We start from the raw sequence: 13,817 nt of genomic DNA on the forward strand, positions 1-13,817 counted from the left end.
ACTAGGAATAGATACAGTAGATAATTGATCAACAACAAGTACATGTGACCCAGACAACCTATGGTTAGACATGTAATTTGCTACAGAATATTTAGCTTTGGCTTTGATGTCTGGTTCATATTGTTTCTTAGGAATACCTTTGGTAACCCTCTGTGATTTCCTAGAATAAATATTATCTACCCCAGATAATTCATTCGAAATTAAAGGTACCTGAGGAGGAACATTCGCAGCGGATTCTTTAGTTGACGATGTAGAGAGGGGGAAAAACTCTGACAGATTAGAACTCTGAATTAAATTCTCTTCATTGATCGCATCACAATTGGGCTGGGCAATAGGTAAGTTAGCTTCTGACGTTTCATGTATTGTAGGACTCATTGACACGTTGTTGTCATCTGCTTGGCACGTAGCACCCTCCTTGTTCAACGGGTCATGACTCTGGCTAGGCTCAAGGGATGACAAGTCATCATGATGTCGACTAGAGATGGAGTCAAGGGATGGTGCTACTGACGGGTCACCATGATGGGATGGTCCTACACGGTGATGTTGACTGGGCTCAAGAGATGACGGGTCCCCATGATGTCGGCTGAAGTCAACAATGCATTTGTCTTGGTCAGTTGGGTACCCCCCTGGCCCACTGCCAACCAATGATTCAACGTCTCCAGGTTTTTTCTTTTTCTCGGTTCCTACTCCAGTTTCATTTTCATCGTCTGGTGCTACAGAATGACCAACTCCAAATCTTGCTTCCAAGGTTTTTAATTCTTCAAATTCAAATAAATCTTGAGGATTTCTTTCACGACCTCTCTCCCCCTGAAGGGAAGACTCCGAAACTCCCCCTGAATAATAAGGCTCGGATTCACGAAAAGCAACATCAAGAGAGACATCTATAGTGCCAGTGAGAGGATCATAACATCGATAACCCTTCTGGAATTCAGCATAACCAACAAATATACACTTACGGGCATGGGGAACAAGCTTGCTGCATTGAGGCTTGGGAATATGAACATAGGCTACGCATCCAAACACACGAGGCTCCAAGTTATGTAATGACGGAAGGTAAAGAAGTTTCTGAAATTCAATCACCCGAGAAGGAGTACGATTAATGAGGTAAGTAGCGGAAATCATAGCTTCCCCCCAATATTCACGTGGTACGCATGTCAAACAAGGAGGCATGGACAACTTCAAGCAACTGCCGATTCTTTCTTTCTGCTAATCCATTCTGCTGAGGAGTATACGAATTCGACATCTGATGTCGAATTCCATGAGATTGCATAAACTCCTGCATAGGACCATTAACATATTCTCTACCATTGTCAGATTGGAAAACTCGTATAGTCTGTTGGTATTGTGTAGACACCATCTTGTGAAATTCTTTGAACATGGAACACACATCACTCTTGTTCTTCAATAAAGACACCCAAGTCATACGAGTACAATCATCAATAAAAGTCACATAATATCGAGCTCCAGAAAGAGAAGGGATCTTGGCAGGACCCCAAACATCATAATGAATTTTCATAAACGGAATGGGACTTTTATTAAGGCTAGGTAGATACGAAGTTCGATGACTTTTAGCTAGTTTACGTACATCACAACGAAAATTTGAATCACTAACAACCGAAAAAAAATGAGGTTGTAGTTTCTTAAGATAACTAAAAGATAGATGACCCAAACGACGATGCCACAGCCACACTGTTTCCTTAGCATTCTCTTCTCCATTAACCTTATTCACTTGTCCTAACAGCTGTTGCTCTCCACTTTCTGTCAAATCCAAGTAGTAGAGTTTCCCCCTTCTAACACTATAACCAAGAATATGCCGAGTCAGAATGTCCTAAAACACACAGAAAGATGGATAAAAAGTCACAATACATGCTAGTGCTAGAATAATTTGGCCAACAGATCGGAGATTATATGCTAATGAAGAAACAACCAACACAGAGTCAAGGGTTAATGTGTCGGATAGGACAACAGAGCCTTCTCCGGTAACCGGAGTTGGAGTACCATCAGCAGTAGAAACAATATTTTGAGAGGAGGGTTTCAGCTTTTTCAAGAGGCTAGGATCATTAGTCATATGGTCAGATGCACCTGTATCAATTATCCAAGAACTATTCATAGATTCCTTACCCTTCATACCTGATTGTGCTACATTAGCGGAGGCATTAGATGGTTGCTCTTCCTCTGTAGTAGCCACGGCAGCTTTTCCGAGGTTCTTTCGCGGTTTCTTGGTGAAATCCCACCATTCAGGGTAGCCAATTACTTCATAGCACCATTGCTTGCTATGACCCAAATCTCCACAGAGAGGACACTTTGTATTTGCATATGGATTTGTTTTACCTGGAGGACGGCGTGGTGGAGGAGTTGAGAAGCCTGGGGGAGGACCCTGTTTGCGTTGGACAGCCATTACAGAGGACTCAGAGGCGTGTCCCATTGCATGCCTATCAGAATGCACCTTTCGAACATAGGCATAGTTTTGCTCCAAGTCGAATTTCGGGTCTTTGCACAGAATCTCACCACAGACTTGATCATACTCTTAATCGAGTCCAATAAGAAACATGTGAACTCGCATTCGTGCCATGGCAGTAGTCTCTTCAACAACTGCAGCCACTGTGTTATTTTGAGAGGCCATACGCTGATCAATCTCCTAAAACATTGCCACCAACTCATTGTAGTAGGTAGGAAGAGTCCGACCATTCTGTTTCACTCCAAAGCATTTCTTGTTTAATTCAAAAATCCTGGTTTCATCAGAATCATCATAAAAGGTCTTCTCAACAGCTTCCCAAACATCTTTGGCTGTTGGGAGTCGGATATACCGATTCATGAGTGATGGCTCCATGGAATCAATGAGCCAACTCTTTACTTTTTCATTGTCTGTGGCCTAAACTTCAAATTCAGTAGAGTTCTCATCTGGTGTAGCTCTGGCTCCAGTGAAGTAGCCGACTTTTCCTCGTGCTCCAATCCTCATCTTCATAAGAGGTGCCCATATGGTATAATTGGATTCATTCAAGGCAACGCCGGTTGGGAATGCCGAGTTATCTTGAGCGATGGTATGATAATGGTTGGTGATTGGAGGCATGTTGTGGAGTGCAAGGGTGGCGGGGTCGTATTCCATTGAGCAGAGAGCAGGGCTTGTCGACCACGTGACCAAGGAAAAAGGGCTTGTCGGCTAGTCTTATTGAGCAGAAAGCAAACTGCACTTGGAAAGCAGTAGAAAGCAAAGGCCTACAGCAAAAAACAAGCAAGGGCAAGGGCCTGCACGTGCAGCAGGGCTTGTGGGGCAAATTGATGATTGATTGTGATGATGTGGGCTTGTGCGGCAATTTCAAGAATTAGACTTTCGAGGTATAGGTAAGTTCTTCTGGGATTCAGGTTTCGAGTTTTAGAAAAAGGATACAGTGCAAGTTCGTGCAAGTTCAAAGAATTGAACCTGCTCTGATACCAAGTAGAAAATAAGAATTCGATATGTTTGGAATACTTCAATGTATTATTCATCTCCAAATAGGAGGTTAATATAGAGATACAAGTGTAATCCTAATAGGAAACAATCTCCTACAATCATACAGGATACGCAATCTACACATACAAGGAAAGTAAATATTTACAAATATTCTACACAATGATTTTATTTAAGAGTCTTATTTGTGTAAACTGTCTAGTCACTTGCGCTCTCGTAGACTTGGAGGTGTGCTGCACAGTTGATATCCTTCTCCTTTCAAGATACATAGATTGCGTGTTTGTGTATCTCATATGCTTTTATATCTTGTAGCTAACAAGTTGTTTGAAATTTTATGTTAGGAAATAACTTTGCTGTAGTAACTCGGTATAACATCAAATTGTCTACACTGACAGTTCCATAACATAGTTCACAGGTAATAAGTTCATTGAGATGATTTAAAGATCATTCTTTAAGCTTGACTAGTAAGGCTGTTGTGAAGCATATTTCTACTAGTAGTTTGTGGTCATATAATAATCACTTCTTAAGTAAGATCCATAATTGGAGAATTAGCTATTATTTTATCTGTTCTCAGTTTTAAGATTGCATTGATGGTTTTGTTACTGTATTTATTGTTTCTGACTTTGAAAATCTATGAAATGACGAACTCTAAAGGACCTCTCCAACGCATGCATGTTACAAAGACAGAGGTGACTGTGCAGGACCCCAAGTAGGACAGTTTTCTTCCATAACCAAGACACAGGTATCTAGATGTGTATCTGTATCTAGATGTGTAATGTATGTTGTGTTCATACAAAGATTCTGAGATATAGGATTCTCTGTTCTACCATTTCTTGACTTCTTGTTTACCATTTTGCTTGTTCTTCCATAGTCATTTTTTTTAGCCACCCACAGAGGTCTTTCTGCACTGTATAATAGTATAATACATCTTGGGAATTTCCTGCACTAAATGTACATATTTGCATCAGTTCCATCTTGTTACTGTTTTGACATGTTTTTAGTATTTGTCTTTAAAATTGACCTTGAGATTTTTATCTGATGATGGAAATAAAAAGTTTATGCATTGTTATATATTGTGGGTGCAAATGCTTCCATGTGAATGTAAACAACAAATAGTCTTGTTGTGCTCCAAATCCAGCTCCAGTAATATCATCCTATCTGTTGGTATATATATTTTTATTTGTTGATACAAGGATCAAATTCCTTGTTGCAAATGCTGCAAAACCTGGCTTAAAAATACGGTTGGATTACTGGGGTTATTATAGGGTCTTTTTAAATGTACCCAGCAAAAATCTTTTTACACCCAGCCTTAGCAAAATTAACCCAATTATTCCAATATTGTCCTTTATTTGAAAAAAAAAAAAACGTTTGCTGCACAAGCCTGCACTTCATCGCTGAATTTTAGAATTTTTCTATTAAACAAGAAACCAGATGAAGGTTTCTTTATTCAATTTTCAGTTTCTACTCCTATTATTCTATATAAGAGAAGATTTGGTTGGGCATCTTATCTCTGTAATTTATATCTAGCAATGAGTATATCATCAATATTTACATATTCCTCCATTCTTATTTGGAATGCATAAGCATCTAGTTCTTGGAAATTGATTCTAGTTATTATATCGGAAGAGAAAATAGATGATATTGGGGGAAAAGGAAGTGGGGATGCAGATACTACAAGGAAAATAAACCTCCCTAACCCTAAAAAGGAGTAAGACTCTGTTTGGTTTGTGGAAAGGAAAGGAATCATTTTCCTTTCCATTGGGAAAGTGGATCCTGGGTGGGTTGGGGGGAATCATTTTCCACCTCTTTTTCCTTTCCATTGGGAAGCATTTTCCCTTCCATTGTCACTCCCAAACACAGGAAATGAGTGACATTCCTTTCCTAATGCCCAAAATCTGTGAAACAAACACAGCCTAAGAGTAGAGCAGAGCCCACTTATTCGAAAAAGAAAAAAGAAAAAAAACCTACGCCTACACAATATTAGATCAAAGCACTTTCTTGAAATTTTGACGGCTAAAGACCTCAATGGTGTACATCGCAGTAACCAATACAGGACTAGCTTCAAAATAAGAAAGTATAGGACAAGGCCACTCCTCAACAGCCCATTCTAGGCCCAATCCAAACGGAGAAGGAAAAGATAGTGGGCTAGCCCAGCTAGGTTGCACTGTTGCAACCCAGGTAGGCTGAGGACGTCTAAGGGACGACACCCAAGGCCCAAACCCACCATCCCTCCTCCTCCCCCAGATTAGCTAGCACCAGTCATCTAGGAAGCAGCCGTCCGACAACACTCCGGCGGCCGGTCTCGCTCCTTCACCATCGCCTTGGTCAAAGGAAGAGACCCCGACCTTGACTTGGCCTCAGTCAACCACGTTCAACAGCAAAAGCAGACACCAACTTCCTTGGATTTCTAGCGCAGCTGCTGCAGGACTCTCCGACGCTGCAACCGATTCGAGAGAGACACCACCCGCCTAACTAAGCCCCCGGAACCACACCCTCGACCACCACAGCCAAATCTGTCCTAATCGGAGCCTTAAACACCACCTCAAATTTTTGTCAATCTACGATTGGGATATAACCACCCCGTCGCGCGATAAGCTTGCAGATCGCCTCTTTGAGCCACGCCTTAGTCGTCTCCCCGCCGTTGCCTGGTCTAGGGACCTCATGGTCATCGCCGCCAGCACGCGAACCTTAGGTTTGCCTCTCAAGGTCGCTCCGTAAAGTTCGGAGGCCTTCTTGGTAACCTAGGTAAGACTGGTAAATTGATTGAACAAAAGCGAAATATAATAATTTTCACGTGAAACTCTCTTGCAAAAAAAAAAAATAATAAATAAATAAATAAATAAATTGCTCAGTAAAATGAAAAATTTTGATAAAATTATTTCCGTTAATTGAGAAGTCACTATTTCTAATCAATAATCAAGTTCAGAAAAATATATGCAATTCGCCAACAAAAGGTAACAAGAAAGAATTCACTAAAATATGTAGACGTACTGATTTGAGTTGACGATGCAGCAACTGCCTTCTTTGTTATGAATTACAACGTTGATTTACTCAACGTATGGTAGCAACCAGGTCTCTCTCTCTCTCTCTCCCTCCCTCCCTCCCAAGTACAAAACTTTCACAACCCTAAAAGCCTGAGAAAAAATGGGAGAAGACGGTAGATATATATAAAAGTAAACCCAAAATGTATTTGAACAACGAGACAAGCAAAGAAAACAGTAGCAGAAAAGTGAAGTAAAATTCATGTGACTTGTAGCATATGCAGGTGCTATTCACGTTTGTGTGAATGAATTATATTAGGTGGTTTAGATAGTGGGTGATAAATAAAGGGTGATTTTTCTAACCATATCTACCTTTGGCTATTGAATTCTACAAATCTCATTTTGTTTTGGCAATATTAACACTTGGTATTCATGCAGGCCTATCAACTTTTGAATGTAACGTTGGTCAAATATCCAGTGAATCTAAGCCCTCACTAATCCACTGCTTCCAATTTCAAATTTGCTTACAAGAGCGTTTTAATGATTTCAGATTTGTCTTGAATGGCAAAGCTAAATTGGTATGTCAATAATGATGATTATGTCTTTTGAATTAAGAGTTGAAACGGTGACTTACCATTTATAATACATATATATTTGAATTTGGTTCATACATGTTTTACATTGGATGTCTATTGTAATAAAGAGAACTGACCAAGAAAAATTGAAACACAAATATTATCAAAAATTTAATAATTAAAAGTTGAAATTGTAGTTAAACCTCCCTTCAATTAGAGAGAATGCAGTAGCTAGCCAACCGTATTTTTAGGCAGAGCTTGTTTATGATATTGAGATATTTATCATATACTTATTTTACATCTAATTGAACCAAAATTACAATTTAATTGAACAAAATTTACGACATTCACAACAAAATTGCCACATTCCTTTTACACTATTTACATATAATTGAACCAAGTTACCACATTGACAACAATTTGTTCATAAACTTGTAAAATTGTCATAAGCGGAGTGATTAACTCTAATAGAACTAAAATTACACAAAAAATGACTCACCTTACACAATGATAACATATGTGTTGTCAATTTGTTGTGTAAATGTGTGTAACATATATAGATAGGTACCATAGAATTTCCCTTTTAGGCAATCATTCATCATGCAGAAACTTTCGTCAGTTTACTTGATATCCTAAGGTGTTGCTACTTCATAGTTGTGCTTCTTTTGTAGTGAATTAGCTAGTATTGATCTTTGTGGGTGATACTGTGAAGTTAGTGGCATTGGCATTTTACACTTTTATCTCTTTGTATAGTATTAACTTGTTCTTAAATATTAGGGCTAAATACTGGTTAATTACTACCTCGTGCTTTAGGTCCAAAATCAATTCAGTTCCTAGACTTTTGATTTCATCAAAAACACTCATGCACTATTATTTCTTATCCAATAAATCATTATGTTAGTAGTCCATTAAATGGAGGCGTTAACTTGTTGATGTAGCATGTGGGGCCCACATGTAAGAAAAAAATCTCCAAATTAGTCTTGACTTTCTCTACCCCCTTAATTCTCATCAGGGGTTACCTTACAGTTGTCACCGAGCTTGTGATTCATTTATGCTACTAGAAAAACACAAAATTATGCTCTTAAGTGACTGTGATTCACTTATAGAAAGAGTACTACATTTAGTAAACAAACCATTACTATTCTGAAAAATGGAATTCCCATCACCATACATAGCCCAGAAATCCAAACTTGACCAACACAATATCCAAATTGAGCTTCATAGTCCATTTCATCATCAAATTCATTACACAAAGAATCAAAATAACTCCAAAAAACGAAAGAGAATGAGAGTAAAAATTAAGTTGACCTGTCCAGTTGAAATTCTAAGTAGAGCTCTCCTGACTTTGGAGTCCATAGCTTCAAAATTACCCTTTTAGATCCTCATTAGCTCACCCACCGTCATAGCTTGCATGACTTCTGGGTATGGACCCGGAGCAGTACTCGGGGCTCTTCTTTGACCCAGAAGAACTCGGCGATTTGAGGCCCAATGCCTTCTTCATCTTGCTGGCGACAACAGAAGGAAGCAATCTCTATAGCACCGGTGAGCCATCAAGCGAGTTGGTGGAACTGCTGCTGTTATGTTACTGAGTCGGTGACTTGGAGAGCGAAGACAATGATACTAAAGTCAAGGCTTTCCCGGTGGAGGTGCGGCAAGCGACAACAAAGTTCTGGCGGTACAAGAAATTTTCATACCTGTCTAATTTTTATTTTATTTTAGGGAAAAATTTGGTAAGTGGATCTGAACTATGGACCACTACGAATTTCAGTACATAAATTTCCAAAACATAAACTTTGGTACATGAGGTTTAAAAACTGACCAGTTAGCATACACGACGTCAATGACGCCGTTAGTTTGGTGCCAGATGGCCGTATTTGAAGGGGTAAAATGGTCTGTACGGCCTTTTCCCTCCAACCTACAACCTACACTCCTTACACATATTTGTCCCGCCATAATTTTGATAAAGTCTGCAACTAACCATACTCTTGTTTAAAAATGGACTATTAGTAGTGGTGAAAATGAAAAAAAAAATGGCAATGATAGGAATGAAATTACTTAGTTAATGGTTCAATTGTGCATGACATAGAAATTCCAAATAATGGAAAGCAATTGTTCATACTGCCCCCTACTACAGATTTTCCAAAAACCACTTGTTACACAAAAGCTTATGGCATTTGTCCTATAACAAAAGAAAACAAATGCCACATTAACAGGTGGTGTTTCTTGCCATAACTACCAAGCTTGGTTCCTAAAACACAGAATTCAGGGTTTCCACAAAGCACTCTGCAGTTTCGGTTTTTGAGGTTGAACAGATGCAGCAGCAAGTCTGGGTGACTTTCTTGGCTTAATTCTCCTTGCAGGCAACTTGTACCTCTTCCTTGACCCTCCAGCACTTGCTGATGATGTCTCATTCACTGGTTCTGCCTAGGAAATGATGAAATAGATAGTTGAATAGCAATGGTTCATATAAAATGAAGCAACTAAACCAGCTAACCTATTATACATACTGTAATCATTCTTAAACAAACCCCTAACATCAATCAACCAAAATATCAACCAAATTAACACAGAAACAACATTTGAACCAATTAACCACGATATCAAAACAACTTATGCAGCAAATCTAAATAAAGAGACATGCTTTAAATTCTTAATCCAGAACAGAAATTCCAATAAAGGACAAAGCACTAGTTCACAACAAACTCAAAAAAAAGCATAGCAAATTAGACATGGTTCCTAATCCAAAAAAAACCCAATGTACTATAACATCAAAACCGTTGCGGCGGCGAAAAACCGGCAACCGGCCACCATTTCCTAGTACCTCCTGGGGCCGTACCCGATCGGTGCAGTCTGGAGATCAGAGGGATCCACCTTCTTGATCGACGGTCTCCTTGTCGATTGCGATCAAGTCGGTCTTCATGGCGGACTCGTCGGGGACAAAGTCCATGCGGCGCTCGCGCTCCTCCTCCTGGAGCTTGAGGGAGATGCCGCGGACGGGGCCCTTCTGGATGCGCTTCATGAGATGGGTCGAGAATCCGGCGATCTTGTTGCGGAGGCGCTTCGACAGGATTTTTGCAGATCCTCCAGGACCTTCTTGTTCGTGTGGAAGTCGAGGATAAAAGAGAGAGAGAAACGAGTTGACTGTGGTGAACTACATGTCCTTATATACGACAGCTGACCAAGTCGAAGGGATAAGGGTTTTCAAACTAAAAAACCAATTCTGCCCTTTATTATGTGCTTAATGGCTCGACGTCTGACGGAGTCATTGACGTCGTGTACGTATATTGGGTCGGGTTTCATATTTGATGTACCAAAGGTTATGTTTTAGAAATTTATGTACTGAAATTCGTAGTGGGCCTTACTTCGGGTACTATTCATGATTTTTTTCCTTTATTTTATTGGAACTTTGTTTAGGGGAAACCACCTGAACAGGTTTTGGGGTTTTGGTTGAAATAGGGAAGAGAGAGAGAGAGAGAGAGACGGGGCTAATTTGGAGATTTTTTCTTGCATGTGGGCCCCACAGGAGTTGAGTTGGCATGCCACATCAGCGAGCTCCATTTAACAGATTGCTAACGGAATTAGATGAGAAATAATTGTGCAGAGGTGTTTTTGATGAAATCAGAAGTTTAGGTACTGAATTGATTTTAGACCTAAAATACGAGGTAATAACCAACATTTAACCCTAAATATTAATTTATTATGATAGGAGTGTTGGGATTAACAATTCTCACTTTGTCGGAGATGGATTGGAAGGGTGGTATGCAACTCTACAAGCTAGGATGGGTTCGAATGGTGGATTGACAATGACGACCTAGGTTGTTGGAGTTAGAGTCTCAAAGCAAACCCAAGGTTAGGGTGAGGTGATTGGAAGAGGTGGAAAGTAGGGTAGGTTTGGGAAGGTGGTGGAGTTTTTGTGGTGCTTTGGTAGACCTTTTGTAGATCAACTATGGTGAGGTAGAGGTTGTTGATGCTTGTATCATCCTATCATTGTGGTTCTGTACTAGAGGTGCTTTCGTGGAGGCTCTTTGGGGCAAGATTGTGAATCCTAGAGGCATCATTTTGACTTTTTTTAAGGGTTTGGTTATTTTGTTAGTCCATACTCATTTGAAATAAGGTTTTGATGTCTTGGTGATTTCATTGTGCCATTTTTATGGTTTTTTTTTTTTTTGGAACTATGTGCTATAATTTCGGTACTTTTTAGTTATCAGCATGATGCAGAATTCCTCTCACACTTGGTCAAGTTGTTTTGGGACACAGTGTTTGAGAGGGTGAAGTGATTTATCTTATTGTTGGCGACGAGTTTGTATTGTGACACTTATGAGTGGTTCTCTTTCAATGTAGCATATGGTTTTAGGTGTAAAATTCAATTAAGAGTTGGCCCTATTGGGCTCATGGATGTCATGAATAGTGACAAACCTGTAACTTTAGTTCTTCATAGAAATGTGTCTCATTGATCTAGTTGTGACCATAACCGGTCCTTCCAATGTATTGTAATATGTTTGATTATTAATAGAGTTTCTTATTAAAAAAAAATGTTATAGAAGTATTGTATATAATTATAATTTAGTGAAACTTTTAACACTAAATGGACGCTTCACTTTATAGTTCTTAACAGTAGATAAATTACGCCAAACTATTTTAGTGACGGAAAATTCTTCTATGCACCGACGGTGCAAGTGAACCAATAGATCCAACAGATCTCAGCCAATGATATTTATAGGCAACCTTTCTTAAAAAAAAAAAATGTATTTGATGTTATCTAACCAGCCATTTCTGTTGGTACAAAAACATTTATAAATTGTATTTTATACAATTCATAATTTAGTGAAACTTTGACACCGAATGGACGCTTCATTTTATAGTTCTTAACAGTAGACAAATTGGTCTAAACTTTATATTGACATTATTAGAGAAGCAGTAGCACTGCAGTATTAATTTATTTTCATTGTTACAAGGGGTAGAGTAGAGTAGAGAGAGAGAGAGAGAGAGAGAGAGAGAGAGAGAGAGAGAGAGAGAGAGAGAGAGAGAGAGAGAGAGAGAGAGAGAGAGAGAGAGAGAGAGTAGTGGAGGCAAATTAAAAAAGGAAAAAAAAAATCTAAAGAAATAAAAAAATTTATTACAAGGGGTAGTTTGGACATTTTGTTCAAATTGAGGGTCAAAAGCTCAAAAGTGAGGCCCTATATCGGTTCCAACTCAGCAAGTGACATCATAAATGGAGGAGAATTTGAAATTTGGATGCATGTGATGGAAATTAAAAGTGTAGGGACCAACGTGATTAAAAAAAAAATCATGGACCAAACTGATGTTTGCCCCAAAGTTTGAGGGAGTAAACTGAATTTAGTCATTTATCTTATTTTCCACTGGCCTTCTCAGTGTAAGGTTTTCACCTTGAAGGGATCGATCATCACTTTTAACGAAATAATTCAAATATTTAGGTATTAGCATTTTTTATTTTTGATTAATAGTTAATAAATTTAAAAAAAAAAAAATATATATATATACAGATCCTATCCAGAGCGATGCCTTGCTCTGAAATTTCAGAGCGAGGTTAGGGTTTAAGGTCACTTTTCGGTTTCATATCCATATCTCGACCGTTCAGTCTTTAGGTACTAATGTATAGATCATCTCTGTAAAATTTCAGTCAAATTGATGGTCGTTAAGATCATCAATTTGGTTGAAACTTTGAAGAGATGATCTATACATTAGTACCTGAAAACTGAACGGTCGAGATGTGGATATGAGACCGAAAAGTGACCTTAAACTCCAACCTCACACGTTAATTTCAGAGTGAGGTCTCACTCTGGATAGGAACTGATATATATATACTAGTCTTTCTCTACACATGCTCTGCATGTGCAAATTTCAGAAAATAAAAAGAAAAGAACGGAGTTAATTATTGCAGAGAAAAGATAATAGGGAGAGAAAAGTGGGTTGTGGATACTTTTTTTATTTATTTTTTTTAATAAAAATATATTTTGTAAATGTCTTAATTGTCCATCTGATTTAATTAATTCTCAAAATTTATTAATCTTTTAGGGTCATTTCTGTCAAAATTCTAAATTTTAGCTAACAAACTCTCTTCTCTTAATAATAGTACTAGCATTTTTCCACACATGCTCTGCATGTGCAAGTTATTATTTTTTTTTTCAGAAAATAAAAAAGAAAAAAGTTGGTTATTGCAGAGAAAAGAAAATGGGAGAGAGAAAAGTGGGTTGTGGATATTTTTTTTCAAATTTTTTTAATAAAAATATATTTTGTAAATGTCTTAATTATCCTTGTGATTTAATTAATTATCAAAGTTTATTAATCTTCTAGGGTTAATTCTGTCAAAATTTTAGATTTTGGCTAACAAAGCCTCTCCTCTTAATAATAGTATAGATATATATCTTTACATATCTAAAAGCCTCTCCTTTTAGATATATATCTATACTATTATTAAGAGGAGAGGCTTTGTTAGCCAAAATCTAAAATTTTGACAGAATTAACCCTAGAAGATTAATAAACTTTGATAATTAATTAAATCACAAGGATAATTAAGACATTTACAAAATGTATTTTTATTATAATTTTTTTTTAAAAAAAGTACCCACAACCCACTTTTCTCTCTCCCATTTTCTTTTCTCTGCAATAACCAACTCTTTTCTTTTTTATTTTTAAATAATAATAATAATAATAACTTGCACATGCAGAGCATGTGTGGAGAAATATATATATAATGGAATGTGGGTTACTCGATTAAGCCACAGATCCATCAATACATTAATTATCAAGGTTTGACTACACCACCGGCCGTTGTATTTCATAACCGCATGC

This window comes from Rosa rugosa, chromosome 2 (assembly GCF_958449725.1).
Source record: "Rosa rugosa chromosome 2, drRosRugo1.1, whole genome shotgun sequence".
Classification (NCBI taxonomy): domain Eukaryota; kingdom Viridiplantae; phylum Streptophyta; class Magnoliopsida; order Rosales; family Rosaceae; genus Rosa; species Rosa rugosa.